Here is a 26,314-nt window from a genome sequence, read left to right on the forward strand (position 1 = left end):
TGCAATTCAGAGAAAGTTAAGCATGGTTATCAATTGAATAATTGTACTTCATTTTTAAAGGATTATTCTGTTGAGTCAAAGGAGAAGAAAGTCCTAGTTCAAAGCTTACATTCTATATTTGCAGCTAGCTTTCTTCTTCCTGTTGTAAAATGCCAGATTGGATAGTAAATGTTGACAAATACAATTAAAATGTATGATGATAACCTACATAACTGCTCGCATCAGATCTGTGTTTACAGCAGGCTTTTTGTTCGCAGCTCTTATGAAACATCAATTCCTAATCTGTACTGCACCAGTTTGGACCACACAATCCCTGCCATCTGGCTCTGCTCAAAATTATGCCCTCTGAGCTTTTATGGTCAGTGACTCCCCTGTACACAGAATGAAGTCAGTACCACAAAGACCTGAGCTTGGACCTGAGTATGGATGGCCCTCTACATCCATGGAAGAGGACCAGAAGCAACTGGTTCCACAACATGCCACACCTGCTGTATCAGTCATAGTGATCATAGCTCAAGCAGCAGCCCCACCTGCTGGCCCAGAAAACAAAGCCATGGCTGCAGACATCTGGTGTCTCACCTTTGCAGCAGAGGGGCCATGCCCATATTGCCTTGCAGTTCACCTGTGGCATCTGCACCCAGAGGTGTTATGAGGTCCGTGGGAGGTGTGTCCGCTACCACCCTCTGTGACTATGTTTTGGCTCAAGTGGAGGAAATTAGCGTCAAATGGGTGCAGACCCATGAACAGCAATAAAAATAACTTAAGAGCTGTGCAGGAGGTGGCCGCGATGCATATGCATTGGAAAGGGGGTAAAAGAGGATGGAGACATGACTTTGAAAATAAAAAGCTGCTTTATTGAGGGGTAATGGGATACAGGAAATGAAAAAGTGGTTGGTTAGGCATGTTATCAAGTTGCTATACTAGGAAGGGGGGCTAGACATTTGGGGGTTAGGGAGAGAGAGAGAGAGAGAGAGAGAGACAGAGAGACAGAGACAGAGACAGAGACAGAGACACATTTGTCATATCTATCTAGATTTATCTGTGGGAATTCTGGTCTTGTGGTAGCAAGCATGACTTGTCCCCTTAGCTAAGCAGGGTCCACCCTGGTTGCATATGAATGGGAGACTTGATGTGTGAGCACTGTAAGATATTCCCCTGAAGGGATGAAGCTGCTCTGGGAAGAGCAAAAGGTTCCAAGTTCCCTCCCTGGCATCTGCAAGATAGGGCTGAGAGAGATTTCTGCCTGCAACCTTGGAGAAGTTGCTGCTAGTCTGTGTAGGCAATAGTGAGTTAGATGGACCAATGGACTGACTCAGTATATGGCAGCTTCCTATGTTCCTGTGTTCCTTATTCTTCTCTCTGGAGAGCTCAAACACAGAGCGAGCTCATTGGCACACCTGGGCAGCATGGGTGTGTGTGTGCGCAACGTCTGATGGCAAGGTCTGATGACACAGACACACAGTCAGCAAGTTTGCAGATGCAATGGCAACAGCATGGTGTGCGTGATCCCAAAATCAAAAGCGTTATCCTATGTTTGAAGGCAAAGGATAGGCAAAGGCTAAGAGGAGTCCAGCAGATGGTCCCCTCCCTCCCGGAATTTCCTGATGACTTCATGAGTTACTGCTCATGATAAGGTGTGAATATTAGTTATGATTAGGTTATGTCTGGGTGGGGTTTTCCTGTATGCTCCATGACAAAGGATATTCAGAGATGGAGATCACTAGATCAATCACCTGGACAAAGGGGAGAGAAGAAGGAACATCACATCCTCTGGCACAGATTCACTCAATTCTGATAATGGTAGGGAAGAAAGGTAGAGCTTGACTCAACCTTGGGAGCAGGGGCGTAGCTAGGGGAAAGGGGGCCCGTGTTCCTCCCTCTCTCTGGCGGCCCCCCAGAGTGAGGGAGATAATGAAGAAAATAGATTGGGATAGAGCTGGAGGGCCCTCAGGAGCTCGGGGCTCATGTTCTTTGAACCCTTTCGCTCAATTATAGCTACGCCCCTGCTTGGGAGCTTCTTATGAAACTAGGAGGGAAGAGAGCTGGCATTCCTTTATCTTTTGTTCCTTTTTGCTGTGTTCAGGCGGGTCTGTTATCTATTTCACCTGTATAAGCCTGAACACTGCAAAAAGGAACAAAAGAGAAAGGAATGCCATAATTCAATCAGCTAGGGTATTTCCTTGGGTTTGTGGCAGCCGCAGTTCTTGTGCAAATGGACCTGAGTATTGCCTTTTCACCTGCAAGGTAGTCAGTGATCCTCTTCCAAGCAATCATAGGAACAGAAAATGGCTGAGCTTGATTTTAGGAAGTACACAGAAGTACCCCAAAATGGCAAAGTGAGCAGGTCTGGTAACAATGGGCCAAGCCGTTCCCAATCACAGCCCTCCTCCAGGGCCACAATTCTTGCTCTGATGTGTTTCCGGACAACAAAATATGCAGTCATGAGATTAACTTTTTTCGTTGTGTTCTTCTGCTGTATTTTACTGGTTTGTCTTCAGCAAGCTGTGGAAGGGTGTGACCCTTCTTTGAGATTTCTTACCTAAAGCTTCCTTGTCATTTCCCCAACTACTCCTGTAACCTGAGTCTCTCCATTCAGCTTCATTACTCACCTAGTACAGCCACACTGGCACAAGCAATTGCATCTAATATCTGGCAGGAACATTTTACAATGGGATTAGGCAGCATTGAATGATGTCAAACTGGCATGTTGTTTTTGAGTTGCAGCACCTATGTACATCTACATAATCAGAAAGCTAGCCTGTTTCCTTTTGCTGTTCCCCCAGTCTTTGTGCTTAGTTTTGCTCCTGCAGTGCCAGTGTATCTGAAAGCCATACCTCAGGTTTTGATATGGCAGAGCAACTCAGCAATTTGAGAGAGGGAGAGCTGTCTAATGACAGCCTTGCATAAACCACTAAGTGGTGTTCTTTGGAGCACAAGCCAGATATTTGTCCTAACCAAGAAACACTGAACTGTTGTCAGAAAGGGGTAATGTTGGAAACATAAACCAAAGCAGAGGAAAATATAAATAAAGAAGATGTTTTCCAATCGACACCCTATAATTTGCTGTAAATGTGGTTATTTAGCAACAATTTCATGTATCTCCAAAAATATTGGTTAAATTTGTTGGGGTTTTGTGTAAATTAATGGATTGGGGGAGCCATTAAGAGTCAGGATCCCCACCTTCAAGCTAGTCTACATCAGTATCAAATAAATGTTCTCACCCTCAACCACTCTCTTGAAGGAGCATGTGAAACAAATTAATGATCTCAGTTATACATGTGTGTGTGCATGTGCGCACGCGTGCACACTTGCGTGTGCAGTTTAAATCATTAGAAACAGAAGAAAACCGGACCAGTTTGGATGAGACTCAGCCACTGTGTGATTAAAATGGAGGACAAACATATCTTTCCTTCCCCGCTCTGATAGACCATTTCACCCACTCAAGGGAGTGGAACATCTGATCTGTCCCAATCATAGGCTTTGAAAACTTCCTTAGTATTAGAACCACATGACTGGGGTGGTTCTGGGATGTTACACAGACATACATACACACACACACACACACACTAAGCATACAGGACAGAATGGAACACCAGGAGGTTGGTGTGGGGCAGGCACACTCTCACTTTTAATAACACAGTGAGCAGGCTAGCCAGAATTAGATTCACACTACTGAAGCACCATGAAACATACACAATACATGGATTTGTAGTTGCAGAAATGGCAAGTACAATTATTAGTTATCATTAGGCAAAACATTTTCAGTGAGGACTAGGAGGTATTGGTGCGCTACCTGGCATGAATGTAAGCCATCTCTGAAATACTCTATCCAGGGTAGGCCCATAGCCAGGTGTGTGTGTGTGTGTGAATATAACAAAAGCATAAAGGTATACTGGGGGACAATCATAATTCAGTATGAAACAGCAAAAAAGCTAAATGTAAGTCTGACATGTTTAAAGTTACTGAAAATGCTAATTTAAAATCTAGGCCCTAGTTTCTAGGATTACCACTGATTTATTCTATTCAAAACCAGAGATGTTGTGTCTATACACTGAAATATGACAGACTATTTTTTCCCCATTTCACAAACAAAAAACCACAATCTCATTAGTGGCAGTCATAACATTCCACCTGGTTATGTACACAGGTACAGAGTTGGGAAACCACAAATAGTACAAACTTAACTCCCTAAAATCTAAAAACACATCCCCAAAGTGTGGTTTCTTTTATTGGTGCTTTTAAACCAATTTTAAGTGTGGTTATTTTACAATTATTCTGTTGACAGTGGCAGTGGACATCTTCTTAGTGGTCATTTGACTGCCATTTTTTATTTTCAAAAATGCCCTGGACATGGCATAGTTCTGGACATTTTGGTGAAAACCTTCTGGAGGCCTAGGGAGTAAGACCCATTGAACTCAAAGGGACTTCCTTCTGAATAAGTCTTCTTAGGATTGTGCTGTGTGATCTCAGACATGTAGATGTGAGCTTTCATATGCATATGGAGTTAAACAAAGTACAGGTGGCTCTTGTTATTCTCAGGGGTTCCATTCTTGCCTATAGGCACAAATGAATAAACCATGAATAAGGAAACTTGCCCAAATCCAGGGGTTTCCTGTTAAAAAAGGGCTAAAAAAAAGTGGGGAGGAGGCAGAAATGAGAAAAATAAAGTACTGTGCCTTGCTCTCCAGCTATCCAGCAATGCCCCCACTCCGCCAAAACCGCAATTCCTCTGATTTTCCATGAAAAAATCACAGAAATGTTTTTAAGAAAGCCTCTGCACTGTAAAATGGCAGCCAGAAATGACATCAGAAGTCATTTCCGGGTCATTTCTGGCCACTCAAAATCATGAATAGGTGAATTTTAGCCTATTTTTATAAAGATAAAGAAACTGGATCTCTAAGACCCATTCGCGGATATGCGAAACTGTGGTTGTTGAAATCACGGGTAATGAGGGCCACCTGTAATGTACTTGCAGATAGATCCTTTACACATCCTTTCTTAGGCTGAAAAAAATGCAACCCAGCATTCTCTGTTCAATTGTTTGTGGTAATGGCAGTCATCTGTAGGCATTCTACATCCAGCATTTTGCTCCCCTTTCACAACATCAAACAAATGGTCAGCATAACAGTCAACACCCCGATTGCATGTGCACAACAGTGAGTGTTTAAGTGGACTTTTAAGCCCAGGCAAACATGTGCAGAAGTGGGCTTTTCACATGCACAACACTGAGGCAAGAGAACTGAATCCTGAAGATGCATTTCAGCATGAAACTCATCTTCCTTACTCAGTATAATTTTTTAAAATTACTTAAAAGCTGGGGAGGGAAAGTAGATTGCTGTGGCAAATTAAAAACAGAGCTGAGGGGATGGCAAGCAGAGAATGAGGAAAAGAGATAAGAAGCTTGAAGAGAAACTGGAAGATAGGGATAAAAAGTTGGACTGGAGGAAAGAGATAAGAAGTTGGAGGAACAGTTAATCTTACTGATAAAAAAATAAATGGGAGACAGAAGAGATACCTAACATTATCAAGAGCAAAGTGGGGGGGGGGGGGGAGAAATGATATGGAAGAAAATACAACAGCCAGAACAGTAGAGTATGTGACTGCAAAGTCAACTGAAGAGCAAAAGAGGCACCTTTCAAAACGGTGATTCTTTCTATAATTGAGCAGGGAGACAACAACTGGCCCCTCTCCATCCCAGCACAGCATCCCTCCAGTGGCTGTTGCTGGTGTCTGTCTTATGTTTCTTTTTTAGATTGTGAGCCCTTTGGGGACAGGGCCCAGGGTAGTGTCTGGCCCATAGTAGTAGTAGTGGCTGTAGTGGTGGTTGTAGTTGTTGAAGAAGAATATGACTGAAAGTCAATTGAACAATTAGAATCCAAAAGTGGAAAAAATATTAATAAACTTAGAGAAGGTTGTGAGCAACTACTAGAATCACAAGAGCAACAGACACTACAGTTAATTGCATCTTGTGTTATTGGAATTAAGGACATTTACACAGTTAATTCAAGAGGGTCATAGAGCCTAAAGAAGCCAATATACTGTAAAAATCAGGTCGGTGCACGCTGCAAAGATCAGGATTGGGTCTGTCCTGATTTTATTAGATCCCACAAATGTTGGTTCGGGGTCCTTTTAGACCCTTCAGAATGTCAGGGTCAGTATCAGAACTGGGATTGGGGTTGGGTTCAGTTTTCCCCCAGTGAAAATCCCATAGAAGTCTATGGAGAAGTTTAAAAATTGTAACACAAAAACACTAAAAGGGGAGCTCTGAAAGCTGCTCACAAATAGGTAAAGATGGTCAGAATCTGTGTATTTAAATGATGTAACAACAGAGAATCTCAGAGGGAAATCAGCCACTTTGTTTTTTAAAAAAATTGAGTGAAAATATGGGCTGAAAACTATTTTTAAAAGGAGATAAATGCATTGGCAGGTGGACAAATAGAGGGTAAAAGATGGGGGGCGGGGGGTTTGCCAGCCACGACTGCAAACAAAATAAAATAAAATAAAAGGCAGACTCGCAATTCGCCACAATTTGGAACTTCAGAAAGCTCTGATTTCTCCTGAACAAGGTTGGAGAAGTCCAAACTGAAATGGGCTTACCTAGTTCAGATTGGGAACTTCTCTGACCTCCTCTGAAATGCCCATAACAGTCAATTTCCAACATTTCCAACCCAGGATTCCAAGCCTAATGATTAGATAAGCAAAACCACCAACCAGTAGGTCTTTACTGCTTAGGTAAGGTTCTTGTTCTTTGAAGAGAAGTTCCCTGAAAGGAAAGCCCTGTGCTGTGTGTGTAACTTGCAGCTTCTTAATTAAGTCTTTCTTCTACACTAACTAGAATTTGAGAATGTAGATGTTTAGCTCTGAAGCTAAAGCAATGATACTTAACATAGATATGTGGGAGGTCTGGTAACATCCAGACTAAGTCCCATTGAAATTAATGGAGGTGACCTTAGTCACGACTATCTACTATAGTCAATAGTTCCCATTGTATCTGTTAATAATGAGTGCTTTGCTGTTGAACCATTTGCAATGAACCATTTCTCTTTGCAATGAACCATTTCTCACAATTATGTGACCAGGTGGGCAGCGGGGAAGGCTGCTCAAACCTACCTTCCCTGCAGATGATCTGTCAGTCCTTGCTGGGTGCATGGATCATGCACTCAGACAGGCACTGGCTTTCCCTGGCAGCGTGGAAGTTCAGGAGCTGGGATGTATCATCCCAGCCCCCAGAAATCCCATAATGCACCACGTGAGTGTGTGATGCATGTTTGGGATCCCCGCAGCACTGGCCGGGAGTCTGCTCCTGTGTTGGTGCTGTGTGGTGCCAACACACAATCATTTAGCCCGGGTTAAGGGCGCGCTTGTACCCTTAATTTTGGTTAATGGGCAGGCCTCTTTGGCAGCGTGCCGTCGAGGTGTCGCTGGCAGCCATGCGGCTGCCGGTGTTTCTGATAAGCAGTCAAGGCTTGGCTTGGCTTCGTTAGCCTGATCTTGGCTGTGCATGAGAACAGCCTCAATAACTAAAGTGCCATAGGTTTTAGACTTATTTTCAGAATCGTATCCTCAGATTTCCTCACCTACTTCACTGAAGAGCAAGAAGTAGTAGTGAATAACAAGAGCAGTAAGTGTATTTGGGGGTAGTAAATGACTACATAATCAAGAAAGGAAGCATATAAAGATGTGAAAGGATGTGAGGTGGGTAGAGTTATGTCTATGGTGATCCATAGATAAAATGCCTGAATATTTATTATCATTAGGGTTTATGTTTATGGCTCCAGGTGCTTCTGGATCCCGAGGACTGGTTATATACTTGAGCAATACATTTCTACTTGTATTAGGAGGTAATTTAATTGCTTCAGAAGGGTGATAGCTGTCTTTTAAAGGCACAATGGATTAAAGACAACAATAAGAACTCTATATGGACCTAGTACAGTTTTGTTTTACTTAATGATATTATCAATATATGGTGGCAGGGGCATTGCAAGGTTGGAGTGGGCCCAGAGACAAGATTTTTAAATGCCACCCCCCTCACAGAAGCTCAGCTCATGAAGTAAATAAATCTTAAATGAGGCTGAACAGTGGTAACAAAAAGCACAGTAAAATATATATGTGCCACAACAGAACATCATCCTAAATTGTTTTTTAAAGGTTTTTAAATTGTGGACGATGCAAGTCATTTAATGGTACTAGAGAAAGACATGCTGTTCTGTTAGCTCCAGGTCTTAACACTCACATCAATTTCGGAGGACGAACACAACTGAAGGAAGCCCGGGCGGGTGCGCGGCTGGGGAAGTCAGTCATGTGACTTGCCTCCGGGGGTCCCCCTAGGCAGTCGACCCCCAAACAACTGTCTCCCCTTGCCCTATTATAGTTACGCCCCTGTATGGCATTTGTTGAAATGGGACTTATTTTAGGAGGGAAATGTCAGTGCTAGAATGGATTATGAAACTGACTCAACAATACAAAACAAGGCCTGAGCAAGTATTTCAAACTATGTTAAGGCTTTCATTTTAATAAATAAATGGAGATTTCTTTGACCTGAAACAATGAACTATGCATGGTATTCTTATAAACCCTTATCAAGTATGCAGAGGTGCAGACCCTCCCCTAATTGTCCCCTCCTCATTTTACTGAACTCCTCCCAAAACATACCCCCACAGAAGTCTTTCCTCTCCCCTCAAAAAATTAAATGAGGGGTTGCTCCTCAAGTTTTCCCTTTGTCTGCACTCCTGCCTGTATGGATTTTTTAAAAAAACCCTCTTTTTTGGTACATGCTGTGTTGAAAGCAGAGATAGGCCTTAAAAATAGTCAGCACTATTTAGTAAATTTTTTTCTTTTCGGCGGGGGGTGGGGAGCAGGAAATGTCAAAGAGGAAAAGAATGAAAATGTGGAAACCTATTCAGATTACACTTTGGATGCCAGTAAATTAGCCATGGAGAAGATCTTTTCACACATTCCTGTCAAAAGCATCTCATATCATGGTTGTCCATGACTGTGTCTAGACTGATAAACCCCCTGCCCTCAAAAATCTATCTGTCCCCTCCCTGCTGATGTTGTTATTTCGATTATCTGTGTACGACATTTCAACAAAAAACGTTCTCAAAGTGTTTTATGTACCAAAAGAAATAAGAAAATTGTTTCCTGTCCCAAAGGGGCTCACAATCTAAAAATACACACCAGTAACAGCCACATGGAGGGGCACTATGCTGGATTGAATAGGGATAGTTATGTTCTCCCCCTGCTAAAGATAAGAAAGCCACCATTTCAAAAAATGTGTCTTTGCCCAGTTAGTATGTTCTGCCTTAACTAAAGACTTTTCTGTTACAACTGACCTTTGGCCTTGACTAATGCTCGATTTTATTAAGACAATTTCTTCTTGTTTTGTCTTTGATTTTTTTAATCTTCTGCATTATTGCTTTTAGTTTTATTGTTATTTTTTAAAAAGAATGGAAAAATAAAAGGTGCCATAGGCATCTCAGATTTGACATTAAAAACGGATTATAAATATTTTAACAAACAAATAAAATAAATAGGTAGGAGTCACTTTATTAGCTTGTCAGCATTTGTGAATAAACAGAGGAAGGAAGATAAAATTCAAGTTTGTCAAGAGTTGTAGTAGTTCTATAGTAGTTCTGAATATGGAGTAGGGGTGTGCATTGTTTTGGGATGAATCACACTCCGAAATGAATCCCCTCCATCCAGAGGACGTGAGTGAGCCCATTTGCAGAGCTGAAAAACAAAGCAAAGTCATTTGATGCAGCTCAAAATTGGTTTTTTCTGTCCTGTGTGAATTCTCTCTTGGAATGAATGTTTGCAAGGTTTTTAGTCCATTTTTCAAATCAAGAACATTCCTTCCTAAATCCCTTTGACACAGCGCTTGAACTCCAGGACACAGAAACAGTATATATTCCCAGCCAATAGCTGTTTTCCTAGGAACCTTTTCATCTGTCTTTGTGAAATTTTGCAGGGAACCTTTCTAGGATCAGCCCTGTATTGCCTATGACTTAGGTGCAAATTGGGCAGGAAACAAAATAATTATATGCTTAAAACTCTAATAGTGGTTGAAAAACTGAGTAGAGAAGCATGTGCTCTAGAAGAAGAAGCAGAAGCATGTTCTCTTTCTCGTACGCATGGCATACGGGAAAGTGGGAGGGCTGCCCCTGTTGCTTCATTTGCTCCCATTGCACATGTGCTGTTGCTCTATGTAGCAACTGGGGAGTGGCAGTGGTGAGACGTTGCCTCATGTTTAAAAGGAAGACCCTGCCAAAAAATGCAAAGTGGCCCCATGGGGTGATAGTACATGCACACAAACAGAGATGGACTGCTTAACCGAGGATTGGTTTAGATCTGTCTGCTGGGAACCACACATATACATCCCACAGGAGACGCCAAATGCTGGTACTGGTGTTACAGAATGTCATTGGTAAAAATCAATCCTCTCTGAAAACCAGACTGACCTTGTAATCATCCCAGTGGGAATGATGAGCCAGTTCCAGGTCATGGATGTGAGCTGCAATCGACCCTTCAAGCAGCTATTGTGGGAGCAATGGGTGGAGTGGATGTACTCTGGGGTGAGGGCACTCACCCCATCAGGCCGTTGGAAGAAGCCAGACCTGTTAGCCTCTGATGGGTCAAAGAGATGTGGGAGGCAATAGATTCAATAGTGAGGGTTCAATAAATGTTGCCTAACAAATGGGATGGGAGACTTTGAAGATGATAGCCTTTGAGTGATATTTGAATCCACTGATTGAGAGACAGAATTTGAAGGTTTTGCCAAAGATGATGGAGACGGGAACCTTGTCATCCAACAATGAACCCCTCATCTTGCCTCTCTGTCCACTCTGAGCCCAGAGGTTGCCCCCCAATCCTCCAAGGACAAGCAGATTTGCAAATAAAGTTGATGTTACCTATTTTCTGTTTTCTACCACTACATGCTTACTCACAGGAAGCCGCCTCATGTATTATGCATGTGGGTGTTTTAGAATTAGAAAAAGACAGTACATTAGAAAGGCACATGTTCACCAATAGGCAGATAGAGGTAACAAGTGAGAATTTAAAACATACACACACACATTTTACCCCACTTTTAGTTCTGTCAGAATGCCTGGTACATTTCAAATGATGAAAGGAAAATTTCATTGCTGACCGAAGTCTTGCTAAAAATAGGAGAGATAATATGTTCAAATAGGCATATTTGGCTTAGAGGAGGAGAGCTGGTCTTGTGGTAGCAAGCATGAATGGGAGACTACATGTTTGAGCACAGTAAGATATTCCCCTTAGAGGATGGAGCCACTCTGGGAAGAGAATACAAGTTCTTTCCCTGTTGGCATCTCCAAGATAGGGCTGAGAGATACTACTGCCTGTAAACTTGGAGAAGCCGCTGTCAATTTGTGTAGACATTACAATACTGAGTTAGCTGGACCAATGGTCTGACCTGTATATGGTAGCTGCCTATGTTCCTATGAATTAGGTTTATTCAGCAAATATACCTAGAACTTCAGATAGCTCAGAAACACATCATTTCATAAATACAGGCTTCTTTTCCCCTTGTGGTTTCACATGGTCCAGAAGGGGCCTCCACACTTCTCATTAGGGGGGTAGCCACTATTGGTCAACTATTGCTTGACTATTGCTTCAAAGAACCCAGGCCACCGCCCCTTGCATGGTGAGCGGGGCTGCCATGGCGACTGGCCATGGGCCACCACTGGCCTGGTTCCGCTACTGCCTCTCATGCTATGAACATAAAGAAGTGAGCATAGAGCAGTATTGTTAATGGCTATTTTTTGCAGAGAGAGAAAGAAAGAGAGCAGATATCTTGCTACTAATAAGTATCTACCATCATTTCAGAGCCACAGGCCCATGATGACATTGCTATTTGATACAGGAGGAGACTCCTCCTCCTCCTCCTGTGCAGATGCACACACTCATGCTTTTTCTCCAAAAAAATGAATGCTTTGACTTGCTTTGACAAAATGAATGTGGAGAAATGAATGCTTTGATGCTAAGATATCTTACCAAGGTATTACAATATGCAATAAACTGGAACAGAGAAACATAACTCCAGCTTACGGGGTCGCTTTTTTCCATAGCATTTGCAAAGTGCCTTGAACTTCTCCTATAATCATTAATTCCATACAAATAGATCCCCAGATTAAGCTAGATATTACAAAGAAGCTTTTGGGCCAGTTCACAAGCCATTTTCCCCTCAATGTAAGCAGCTGCAGCCCCTCCTCATCCACATTCATGCGTGGCATCGTGTGGAGAAGTGCAAGTGTGAATTGGACTGTGCAGGAATTCAGCCAGCAGCAGTTGTGACTGCGCATGGTTCAGATTGTCATGATGGTGGGAATCAATGTATCTGTCCACAGGCCAAGTCACGCCAACTGTCCCACACAATTGTGCACAGCTGTGTGCTTCAGGAAGGGCTGTGTCTGCTTGTATGAAGCATCTGACTGTGTGAACAAAGTTTGGTCAGTCTGGTTTAATGGGAGATGTCAGGTCTGATCAAACACCTCCCAGGCATGCTTGCAGCTGAACCATTCATCTCCTGCTTGGATTATTTGTACTTTGTCAAGCAAAGAGATGGCCGAGATAAACAGCACCCTTTACTGGCTGCAGGCCAAGAGGAGAGAGACAGAGCCCTGGTGTTCTGTTGAGAACCAGAAAATAAATACAGCCACAATGTTTTTTTAAGGCTCAAAATACACATTACATGCAAATGTGTGTAACGGTAGCCTGAAGGCCTGTTTAGATGAGGAAAAGCCACTTCAAATGGGAATGGAGAAGTGACAGGAGGAGGAGTGCTTAATCCACCCTTCTCCGCTCTAAATCACCTCAGGCAAACCCCCCCTGCCCCACTAAGGTTTTAAATATTTTTTCCCATATTTCCCCCCAACCTACCATAATCATTACCTTCCTACTAACCCCCCAAACCATGGAAATCATAACAGAGGACTCTGGGTTGCAAGCCAGTCTCGCCTTTATTACCCAGCTGAAGAGGGCTGTATGTGTATGTGTTTGGTTTGGCTGCATAATTGATTATGCTTATGCTCTTAACAGAAGAGGCGCACAGGATTAAGCAAGTCTTTGTCATTTTGCAGTACTTTTCTCTGATCAAGGACTGTTTAATGTGTCCTAGAATTTTCCACAGTTGGAATTTGAACATCACAAAAATTCTCCAGCAGTGCTGGTGCTTGCTGCTATTCCTGTTGGAGCTTTTCCTTTTCTTTAGATGTCAATAAATATGAAACCTTCACAAAAGAAAAAGAACTAGATACTTCATTTCCCCTTGTATAATGATGCAGGATAGAAAGTGTGTGTGTGTAATGAAAGGTTTAATGTAGGTTCTTTCCTTTAAGCACCTCAAGGCAGACCCACTGCTCCCAGCATGGCTTCCAAATCAGTGATCTTGGAGACCACCAAAAATGGAGGCTTGGATGCAAGTCATCACAGTACAAGCTGTATGGATGGGGGTATGTAAACTACAGCTGGGAACATCAGATGTCGAATCCAATTATCTGTGAATAGAAGTATGGACAATCCATGAGTAGCAAAGGCCTATAAGAATTTTTTACACGTGGCAGCAGAGGTCAATGGGTACAGTTCTAACCACTCTGGGCCTCTACTATAGTAAACAAAAGTCTTCTCCATGAAGGAATCTGCAAAGTCTAGATGTAGCCAGAACTATGGCTATCCTGACCACTCCCAAGGATGAAGAAGTGCCACTATTTGGGTCTCTGGATGCACCTGACATTTGGGACACCTTTTGACTATCTGTTCCAAGTCTTCACCCAAGTGCAGCCACCAAATGTAGCTCTGTGCTACTACCTTCATGCACAAACATTCTGAATGGGCTTAATGCAGGTCTGCAAGAACTTCCTGGTGTCCCTATGTGAGGGACAAACATTGGATATCCCACAATATGCTACTGTGCTTAGTTCAATACTACTGCTCTCCCAAAAGTGGAATTCTTCTCTCCGATTATTATTGTGTGTGTGTATATATATATATATATATATAGAGAGAGAGAGAGAGAGAGAGAGAGAGAGAGAGAGAGAGAGGGAGAGCCACCCCTATAGTATGTATTGCATTAGCTTAGTCAAGATCCATCAGCAGTACAACTTCTTCTGGAGCTTTCTCCATTGGAGCTGATTCAAGTAGTAATAGCCTGCTCAGAGCATCGGCATTGCCATGCAGGTTGCTTGTCCTCTGGATTAAGGCAGTATGTACTGCTGTAGAAATGTTGCTGCCATGGTTGGCACTGGTTTCATTTCACTGAAAAATCTAACCAGAGGTGAGTGTCCCATTTTACAATGGTGGGAACTTTCTCATATAGGCATTGCTGGAATTTTTAAATGCCAGATATGTCTAAGCTTTCTTTTTCCAGTTGAGAGTGATCCCATTCAGCTTTATTTAATGTTCTAGAGCTATAGCCAACAGGCTATTTTCCCTTCATTGCCTTTTTATGAGACAAAATAGCACCTATTATTATTTCTTGTTTACACAGTCAGACAGGTGTTATTGACTGGTTTGTTTTATCCAGACATCGAGTCCTTCCCAAGGACCTGGGATGGCTGAATTTTATTGTCAGTTGTTATACATATCGTCGCAGAATATAGGCTGTTCCCAGTAAAGCTGCGTTTTGTAATTGGCTGATGGTGATTTCTGTGGCCCTTATGGTGTTGAGGTGCTCTTCAAGGTCTTTTGGAACTGCACCCAGGGCGCCAATGACCACTGGGATTATTTGGGTCTTTTTCTGCCACAGCCTTTCAATTTCAATTTGTAGATCTTTGTATTTGGTGATTTTTTCTATTTCTTTTTCTTCTATTCTGCGATCCCCTGGTATTGCTATGTCGATTATTTTCACTTGTTTTTCTTTCTTCTCAACTACAGTTATATCTGATGTACTGTGTGGCAGATGTTTGTCTGTTTGTAGTCAGAAGTCCCATAATATTTTTACATCTTCATTTTCTTCAACTTTTTCCAATTTTATGGTCCCACCAATCCCTGCTACCTTGTCATGCCTTTGTTTGTAGTCAGTCTGTGCGATCTTTTTACAACAGCTGATTAGGTGGTCCACTGTTTCATCTGCTTCTTTACAAAGGTGGCACTTGCTGTTTGTTGTTGACTTTTCTATTTTTGCTCTTATTGCATTTGTTCTTAGTGCCTGTTCTTGCGCAGCCAGTATTAAACCCTCTGTTTCTTTCTTTAAGTTGCCATTCTTAAGCCATTGCCAGGTCTTGGTGATGTCTGATTTTCCACTTATATTGTGCAAATATTGACCATAAAGGGGCTTATTTTTCCATTTTTCTGCTCGGTTCTTGACTTGTTCTTTCTTGTAGGCCTGCTTTCTTTCATTGGTGTTGAATAGTTTCTTGTTATTGACCATTTGAAGTGCATCTTCTTCACTGTCCTTGATATATTCTTCAAGGCCTCTTTTCTCCTCCTCTACTGTTTGATGGACTTGCAGCATTCCTCTTCCACCTGAGCTGCGAGGGAGGTATAGCCTATCGACATCCCTGCGGGGGTGCAGAGCATGATTGATGGTCATGATTTTCCTGGTCTTACGATCCAGCGTCTCTAGCTCTGCCTGGGTCCAGTCTATTATTCCTGCAGTGTATCTGATAACAGGTATAGCCCAGGTGTTTATGGATTGTATGGTGTTCCCACCATTGAGTTTGGACTTGAGGATTTTTCTAACTCTCCTGATGTATTCACTTCCCATTTTTCTTCAGTGTGTGCGATGTTATCAGCCTGGAGAATGCCCAAGTATTTGTAATGTTCTTTCTCTTCCAGGTTCTTGATCTTGCTTCCATTGGGCAGTTCTATTCCTTCTGTTTTTCTTATTTTCCCTCTGTTCATTATTAATGCAGCACACTTGTCTAGTCCAAACTCCATTGCTATATCGCTACTGAATATACGGACAGTGCTTAGCAGTGATTCGATTTCTGACTGGGACTTTCCATACAACTTCAGATCGTCCATGTACAGCAGATGGTTGATTTTACTGAATGTTTTAGATGTTTGGTATCCGAGGCCTGTTTTGTTGAGTATTTGTGAAAGTGGGGTCATGGCGATTACAAACAACAGAGGGGATAGTGAGTCCCCTTGGAAAATACCTCTTCTAATGCTAACCTGTCCAAGTGTCTCGCCATTGATTGTTAACTGTGTACTCCACATGCTCATTGCTTTTTTAATAAATATCTGAATGTTTTTGCTGACACCAGTTGTTTCTAAACATTTTAGTATCCATGTGTGAGTTGAAGGCTTTCTTGTAGTCAATCCATGCAACACTTAGATTGGTTTTTCTTCTCTTGCAATTTTCTAAAATCATTTTGTCAATCAGCAGCTGGTCTTTTGTGCCTCTGGTGTTCGGGCAATTTCCTTTCTGTTCAACTGGAAGCTGTTTGTTAGTTAATAAGTGTTGCATCACTTCATCTGCTATTATTCCAGTTAATAATTTGAACATGATTGGAAGGCAGGTTATCGGTCTATAATTACTTGGAACTGCACCTTTTGCTGGGTCTTTCATGATGAGATGAGTTTTCCCAGTTGTTAGCCATTGTTCAATATCACCTCCTTGCAAAATGTGATTGAACTGTTTTGATAGTTGTTTATGAAGGCTTGTTAGGTGTTTAAGCCAAAAGGCATGCAGTTCATCGTCACCTGGAGCAGTCCAATTTTTAATTTTCTTTGCTCTTTCACTTACTAATTCTGGTGTTATTATTAGATCTTGCATTTGTTGGTTACATTTTTTGACCTCTTTCATCCAGCCTGCTTTTTTATTATAATCTATTGGATTGTCCCATAATTTCCCCCAGAATTGCACTGTTTCTTTTTTATTTGGTGTTTCTATGTTTCTTGCAGTTTCTCCTTCTATGCTTTGGTAGAAACGTCTCTGATTCGACTGGAATTGGAGATTCTGTCTGTGTTGTGTAGTTCTGGCTTCATACCTGCTAATCTTCTTTGACACTGCTGTTATTTGCTGCTTTATTATTTCCAGGACTTCTCTAATTTTCCTTGAATCTAGGTGGTATTTTTGGATCAGATACTTTTTGGTGTTTTCATTCTTCAGCTTCTTGTCTTTCATATCTTTCAATTTACTAGCATCTGATCTAAGCCTGGAGATTTTATTTTCTAATCTCAGCTTCCATTTAGGTAATGTACTGCTTTCTTTTTTTACAGGTGCACTCATCTTATATCCGAGCTCTTGTGTTGTTATTGTTGCTGCACTGTACATTAGTTGGTTTGTTTCTTGCAAATTCTTGGTTGTTATCTCTGCAAGTGCAGCATTGACATCTTTTAATGCCTGAGCAAGTTGTTTTTTGGCAACTGTTTTTAGAGCTGGAAGTCGAACCCTGGTGGTTGTTTGGTTCATGTGCTCAGTTATTTTTTGCTTTAGTTCTTGTTGCTTTTCTGTTAAATGGCATTCGGGTTTTTGAGGTGAAGGCAAAGGGGTGGTTGCCTGGTTTTGATTTTGAAACAGTTCAGTAACAGTGGCATCCTCGATTTCCAACACCTCCTCCACCTGTGCCTGAGCAACTTCTTCAATTCGTGGTAATTCTTCTTCCATATCTTGAGCCTGTGTTGCTCTTTGCAGTTCTTCCAGCTCAACTCCTGTGAATACTTTATTTCTTATTATGTATCTTCTCTGGTCTGCTAGCCTTTGTTCTGTTATTTCTGTATCTGGATGCTTCTCTTTCCAAATTTGGTACATTCTTTTTAAATAACCTCTTCTAGTTGGACTAGACTTGTAATAGCAGATCATTATTTCCTTGTTGGCATTTTTCGTATTTTTTTTTTTCAGTTAAGCGACGTTTCTTTCAGTAACGTTGCTGTCTTCAGCCCTGGTTGCTCAGCTGAAGATCCTGAGTCCTGTTGCCCACTTGCCACCAGATGTCCAGGGACTATAGCACCTGGCGTGGTCCTTGTTGACCTGTGCGACGACCGATCTGGTATAGATTTATTAAAGTTACTTCTCACCATATTGTTGATGGGAGAGGCACTCTTTGTCTGGCTCCTCTGGTGAGACCTGTCCAGTATGGTTGGACCTCTGGCATAGCTCTCACCTTCCTCAGAGCACACAAGCCCCACAACCACGTCAAGGTAGTGCCTCACTGGGGGCATTATTATTATTATTCATTATTATTATTAATGAATTATTATTATTATTATTATCATCATCATCATCATCATCATCATTAATGAATAATAATAATAATAATAATAATAATAATGATTATGATTATGATTATGATTTATTCGATGTCTATACCGCCCTTCCAAAAATGGCTCAGGGCACTTTACACAGAGAAATAATAAATAAATTAGATGGATCCCTGTTCCCAAAGGGCTCACAGTCTAAAAAGAAACATAAGATAGACACTAGCAACAGTCACTGGAGTGTTGTTGCAAATGATGAAGCATCATTGGAAAGTATTCATTCTTTTCTAGGGCTAAAACGAGCAGCCAAAATTTGAATAACCTTTTAGATACTTGGAAAGCTTCTTCTCGTATCTCTCCCCAGTGCCACACAGTCTTATTTCTCAAGAAATGCTCTAAGGGTTCTAAGAGAACAAAAATATTTGAGAGAAATCAAGGATAATAATCTAATATACCCAAGTATGTTCAGAGCTGTGATATGTTTCATGATGGCACAGGTGCTTTTTAAATAACCATCACTTTCTCCACCATAGAGTGGACTCCGTTTTTGGCAATTTTACTTATGGCTTCCTGAAAAACCATTTCTCTTGTCTGATAGCCCTGCTTCCTGCAGTCTTTGAATTAAATCCAGGCAAGATTCAGTGCTGATTCATTGATGAGTATATCACTCTGTTTTAGGGGGAGTTGTATTTCCCAGGTTTTCAGCTTGGGAGTGCCCCTGGGCCCAGCATTGCATCTGGATGTCCAAGTGTCTGCCATGGCCTGAAAGGGGGCATTGCCCAGCTTTGGCTGCTACACCAGCTGCATCCACTTCTGTCTCAGTGAGGCCTGGCCATGGTTATCCATACCCTCATTACTTCATTATTATGAAGTATCCATACCCTCATTATTTCTTCACCCACCAATATGTACAAACCCATCCCTTCCAACATGTCCCTATTTCCCCATTCACCTTAATTTTAAATAGGGGGAGTGGGTGGGGCTTACGATCTTCATTGGGTTCCTCTTGCAGCTTCTAAGCAGATCTGGGGATGTGGGGTGGGGCTTTCTACATACTCACACCAGCCTCTTCAATATGAACACCCCTTATGCCGAGTCAGTCATAGCCTTCATCAGGCCTAGCACTGTCTATCCTGCCTGGCAGAGCCCAGCACCTGCTACACAAGACCAGTTTTACTAGAAATGTTAGGGATTGAACTTGGGCTCTTCAGCATGTAAAGCTCTGCACTGAGCTTGGGGCCTCCCTCCAGCTTTCATGATCTGTTTCTTGTTCCCCAGCTCTCACATGTTGCACAGAATAACAGGAGTGGGGGTGATACATTTATAGTGAAGTGCTGGTGGCAAGTGCACAGATACTTCAAGCAGTGCACTCTGGAAGCAGTGAGCTCTGGAAGCATAGATCAGAAACCCATCACTCATGGTCAGGACAATGCATTTTCAGTCTAACTGGTGCTTCTGGGTCGTGGCCACTGGCTGCTCATTGAATAAAACAATGTAGTGTCCTACTTTATTATTTAATTTTGAACTGGACACATCAGGCATTTTCATCTTTGAGACGTGTGTGCTTGACTCAGAAGTACCACAGTTGAGTGTGGGATTACATGAGCTCAGGAGGCAGGCAACATTTTTGAACCCCAGCTTTACTGATTCCCAGACAAAGCTGTAAGCATTCTCCATTTGGAGCTTGCTTTTAAAATAGTATTAATGGACATGAAATATGCCTCGCCTGAAACTTCCACCCATTCCTTTTCTTTCTTTGGAAGGAGACATGGAGCGGGCAGGACTTCTTTGCAGCAAACTTTGTAAGCAGTCCTACTCATAAGCTGGCCAATTGTTTTCTTTCTGGCTTGACAGTGCCAGATTCTTAGTGCCACTATTGACTCTGGCTAAACACAGCAACAATTATTGTTGTTGATTCTAGATCTCATTCTCCAGTGGAGTTTGAAGTCAGCAGTTTTTGTTGTCCCCCCGCCCTGTCCCGCCCCCCCCCCACTCCCAGCCATACACCAAGTTTGTATTCCTTTCAGATTCAAAATGAAGCATGAGGAAAAATCAACCAATTAGAAGTGTCTGTCCTGTTGCATTTTGGCATTTCTCAAATGAATCTTCTGGTCCTTTTAGGTTGAAGTAAGTGAGGAGGGAGGCACTTTCATAACTGATGAGGAATGTGACATATTAAAAGTTATGCTTGTGGTTTGATAACAATCGGATGTAGCTTTTCAGTAGAAATATATTATTTATTTATTTGTTTTATTGTTATACCGTCCTTCCAAACTGGCTCAGGGCGGTTTACAATTAAAACAAACCATTAAAACAGTAAAGAGCTAAAACAAAAATTAAAAACAATAATAACAATAAGACTCCATGTCATATTCAAACATCAAAAAACCTTTGCTTTATCCACTATCTTTGTTGCACATTCACAATGCTTGCACGAGTGGACTGAGAGCACAAGACATTGCACAACTTTGAGTATCTGCTCAGCTACATGCATTTGCTGCACAAGCACAGTGTTACTCTGGATGCCAGCGTGGGCATCCACAGGACATTTTCCAGTGGGTGGGTCAAAGCCCGCAATCCTGTATCCACTTACCTGCGAGTATGTCCCATTGAATTCAATGGGATGGACAGACTCAATTTGGCGGGGGGGAGAGACAAGTCCCCTTCTTTATCCCCTCCCCTCTGAATGCCCATGGATGTCAGCCACTGTTTGTTAACATTTTAACACAAAGACTATCATGGTGCACAGTTCCAGTGTTGCAGTTGGACTTGCAAAGTCGCTGCTGCAGACACAGAAATAGCGGAACTGCTGTAGAGAATGGGCAGTAGGGCTACTGGTGTCCTCACACTTCCCCCACTTAGTGATTATGGGAAGAAATACAGTAGTGTTTATTGCTAGTGCTACCATCCATGCTCTGCAGCAGCACTGCTGCTTTCAAGCTTGCGGCAATGACTCCGCAAGTCCTATGGGAGATGTTGGAATTGCACATCATGTTGACAACTTACATAAGCCAGCTCCCCATCAAAACAATCTGGGATCTGAAGATCTCAAGGGCCTATATTCTACGTTAAACATAGCTTGGCCTTGAGCGTTCTGTTAACATCGTAAATAACCACAAAAGAGAAGCAATCTAGATCTGGACGTCAGAATGCAGCAAAGGTGTTTTTCACCTTTTTTGTTCCACTGTTGTCCTGATTAAAACTCTCCCCCACAAAGCTGCGATTAATCTTGGGAGGAAAGTCAATGAAGACTTTCCTTCTAGGGCTATTAACAGTGTTTGTCCATACCTCAGCACGGTGGTAAAGGGTTAAATCTGTCCTTCCTGCACACCATATTATGAATCCTGATCCCACCCACCCCCCATCTCCATGGCTGCTATTTATGCTTAAAATAAAGCACACATGGGCAAATTACACATTTAACATAACCTGTGTGTACCCAGATGACCAACAGATTGAGATAAGATGGCTCTCTTGCCCTCCTGCCTCAGTTTAGAGCAGGGTAGAGGATTTGGGTTACAGAGATTTGGGAAGGCTGAGTTGGCAGGATTCCGGTGAGCTTGAATAGCTGGGTTTACTGCCTCCCACCTTGAAATGGATGGCCGTGAGAACAGTCCCATGGTGTGAGAGGGGGAAAGGTCCAGGTTCCTCACCCTCATTGCCCTTTTGCTGTTAAAATTAGACCCTCCCCATACCCCTGCTTTATCTGTAAACAACAACTTTGGCTGCTCCATCCACATCTAGTTTGGCTTTGGCCTGAATCTCCCAGGTTCAAATGTTTTCATAGAAGTGGTGAATGCAAACCTTTGCCTCTATCACAGATTCTTGGTTTTTTATTGGGTTAGCCTCAGCCTCGTTAGCATAATATTCAAAGCTACAAGAATGAATTGAGTGCCAGCCTATGTGCCTCAGGCAAGGACCCAAATACAGCAACACTCACTTGACAGTGTTGCAATGGAGCTCTAGCTGTTATGGGTGGCTTTCTTTGATATGTGCACACCACATTTCTTGCACCAATTTTCAATATCCTTCCATCATTTAATACAATAGAATCCAGAAAAAAATGTTCTCAGGCTTCCAGAGGCTGGAATTCAGGACCGAGATTCACTACTTCCCTTCCAAAGGTATCTTGTACATGTACTCTGTGAGTGCTGTAAGATATTCCCCTCAGGGGACGGAGCCACTCTTGGAAGAGCAAAAGGTTCCAAGTTCTCTCCCTGGCATCTCCAAGATAGGGCTGAGAGAGATTCCTGCCTGCAACCTTGGAGAAGCCGCTGCCAGTCTGTGAAGACAATACTGAGCTAGATGGACCAATGGTCTGATTCGGTATATGGCAGCTTCCTATGTTCCTATGCTAACAGATATAGAGGCTCTCCACACGAGTCATGTGGCGAGCCCAGCGGGGGTTCTGTGGGGAAAGCGGGCTTGGCTCACTCTCCCCACAGATGAGCAGAAAGCCCATCCTGGGTGGGTGGATTAGACGCTGACACAATTTCCGGCTCCGTCATGGAGCCGGTAGGGGCAGGGGGATCGGGGGCCACACAGCCCCCAGAAGTCCCAGGATGCCCTGCGTAAGGGCATGGGGCATTCTGGAGAGACCTTTGAGGCCAGGAGGCTTGTTGCAGCCTCCCGGTCATGGGTCTCTTCAAGAGTCGCCGTGGTGTGGAGCTGTGCTATGGTGACTCACAATCGAAAAAACGGGGTTAGCAGATCGCTCGCTCTGCTAACCTCATTTAAGGGTTTGGGCATTTATGCAGGTTTACTGCGGGGAGCTGCACAGCTCCCGTTGCAGCACACGAGCAGCAGGAACCGGGCTGGGCTCCTTTAGCCCAGTTGCTGCTGCTCGTGAGAAGAGCTTCATAATATCCTCACATGTTACACTGGGGAGCAACATGATTCATTTTCAACGGCAGCCTAAAGTCAACATTTTCTATTTTAGTTCTTAAACTGGATAGACATTAGTTGTGGAAACGTGATGGCAAAGGTACACAAGTCGGAACTGGAATATGGTGGTAAAAGAAGTAACTGGACAAATAAGCAGATGGAAGAGTGTCATTCAAAAACAGCAGCAAATTAAGAATGCAACAGAAAATGCCCCCCCCCCAAGTTATTTTGAGAACTAACATTCTGTTTATGTGTAGCAAGCATCCAAAGCCAGCAGCTTTGTAGGTGCAGGTGCAGATTTTTTTTTAAGGTTAAAAAAGGTTGCTCTTTTTTAAGGTTGCTCTTTCTGAAAGTTTTGTTGGCTGCTGTGAACTAGTAGTCTTTTGTTTGGTGTTTCTCTTTTATTTGGGTCAGTTCCTTTTACAGTTCCTGCAAGCATTTTATGTGACTGTTGATTCCCTCATCCAGAATGAAAATCCTCTCTTCTTTTGGGTATTTTCATTGCAGGGAGGCAGTTGAATTTTCAAATGGCTCTGCACCATGGCTGGTGCTGTGGGGTAGTTGCTGGGCAGTGAAAACAAATAACAATTCCCAGGGGGCAATACAATAATGTGCATGCGTGCCACACCATCAGCAGACAGGCACCAACATCACAAACCAAGAGAGAACTTTCAGGAAACAGATTAGTGTTTTTAGAACATTCACCAGGAAAGCTTACAGGTATTGAGCTAATTTTGAGTTGGGTTCAGGGGAGTTGGCTTGTCACTATAGAGAACTAACTAAATGAATGGCAATGGTTAAAATTGTTAAATATCAACTATCAAATATTGTCACATTGATATTGAAATTGGCAGTAAAATATTCTTAGAAATCAAATACTGATCCCAAATGTTGAATATGATCATATTGACAGTGCAGAATTTTGAGTAGTATTTAAGGAACAAATGACTTACAGCTATTTAAATTTGTACAATTGCAAGCTTAATAGGTATGCAGATATCTGTGCATTTTTGCACCTGTATTCCCTCCTAACAATACCCACTTTTTAAAAAAAGAAGATTGTGAGTCCCTTGGGAATGGGAACCTCCCCCCCCCCCGCCCATTTATCTGCTAAGTAAACTGCTTTTGTTGAAAGCAGTTAGAAAATATTTATTTTATTTTAATTTTATTTATTCTTCAAATTTGTAGACCGCCCCAAACTTCCATCTCTGGGTGGTTTACAACAACATCAAACAAATTAAAAATGAAGACCCTAAAACAATTTAAAACTACAGTGCAGTTAAATACATGTATTAAATACATGTATTTATTTCTAAATAAATAAATAGCCATGACTTTGTTGAAGGAAAAAGCGGCGGGGGCAGAGTGGACTTTAAGATCAGCAGAGAAATGTATGGGTTTTCTAACCATTTGGGTAAGAAAAATAAAATATCCAAGTTCATAGTAATAGTGTCAGGAAAACTAAGGCTCAGAAGGAGCTGATGCTTGTGAGGGATGCTAAAAACAACAAAAAGGGATTTTACAGATATATCTAGAAAATCAAGCAAGTAGTAGGCCTGTTGCTTGGAGAAATGGTAATGGAAATGAAATGGTGAAATGGTAATGGGTGGCAGAAAGAAGGAAGAGCTGCTTGCTCCTTGTTTGCATCTGTCTTCTCCCACAAAGCAATCTGTGGCCCAGCTGTGTAACAGCTGTGCAACAGGTGCACAAATGAAGAAAGGAGGGCAATGTGCCTCAAGATAGGTAAAGAGATGGTAAGGCAACACCTAGCTACCTTAAATGAGTTTGTCCAGATGAAGATGTCAGGACTCCCCTAGGTCTGCCTGAGGGGGATCCAGCAGATTACACTGAACCCAACAAACCCTAGGGGGTGCTTGCACAGTAAAGGAAGCACATGTGCAACTCTTGTGTTCCAGAGTGAACCTGTGCATCCTCTTGCACACAGCATTTTTTGATTTTCACTGATCTCCCCTTCCCTCTGAAGTGCTCTGTGCCACCCAAAAATATGTTCCTGAGGGCTGTGTAATCCTCAGGGATGTATTTTCAGGTGGCACAGCGTACTTCAGAGGGAAGAGGAGATAATAAAAAATCATCCCCTGCACTCAAGTGACTGCACTGGTTTATTCTGGAATGCAGCAGCTGCACACATTCTGTGTTAGTCAGGATGTCGGCCACAGTCAACAACAACAACAAAATAAACATTATTTGTTAGCTGCCCCATAACACATTGTTTGCTGGGTGGCCCACAACAGAGGATTAAAACATACAATGAAAACCACATAATACATTAAATCATAACAGACAAAAATGTGAAAAGAAAATACAAAAATACAATAGACAACAATTTAAAAACTCAGTCTAAAATTAGTAAAAAAAATCAGATCAAATCAGAAAATCGGAATGTAAAAGGCCTGGGTGAACAAAAAGACCTTTACCTGGTATCTAAGTGATGAAGCCAGGCAAACTTCATGGGAGGCTATTCCATAAATGGGGTGCAATCACTGAAAAGGCCCTCTCCCTGGTAGCACCCACTTCACCTCATTTGGCGGGGCTCCTGGAGGAGGGCATCTTAAGAAGATCTTAAGGTTCGGATTGGGACATATGGGGCAAGGCACTTTCTCAGGTAACCTGGCCCCAAGCCATTTAGGGCTTTAAAGCTTAAAACCAGCACTTTGAATTGGGCCTAGAAACGGACTGGGAGCCAGTGTGGCTGACGAAGCACTGGCATAACAGGGTCAAAATGTCCAGTCCCAGTTAATAATCTTGCAGACCTGTTTTGTACCAGCTGCAGTTTCCAGACCGTTTTCAAAGACAGCCCCATGTACAATACATTGCAGTAATCTAAACTAATCTTTGAGAAATCATGGAGAACAGATTCAGTGCTGAAAGATGAGTAAATATTACCCACTCTTTAAAAAATGGGGGAAAGAAGGGACCAGGAAATTACAGTGCTATCAGCCTGACAGATTAAGGAATTTGTGAGCATTTTTGAAAGAATCTGATTATTAGAAGGAGCCAGCATAGATCCATCAAGAACAAGTCATGCCAGACCACTGTTCCCTCGAAGGCGTGCGCATGTGCATGCACTCACAACTTTTCTAATGTCTGCTCAGTTAATTTAGATCCGCTCAGGTTGAATTAGGAAGGCCCCACTCTGAATCCATGTGTGCACACAGTGCCTTGATACTGCTGCCCAGAACAAAATTCATCCCGCACAGAGATGGAAAAAAATTAGAGGGACCACTGTGCCAGACTAAACTGATTTCCT

Source organism: Hemicordylus capensis, chromosome 3, assembly GCF_027244095.1.
Source record: "Hemicordylus capensis ecotype Gifberg chromosome 3, rHemCap1.1.pri, whole genome shotgun sequence".
NCBI lineage: Eukaryota > Metazoa > Chordata > Lepidosauria > Squamata > Cordylidae > Hemicordylus > Hemicordylus capensis.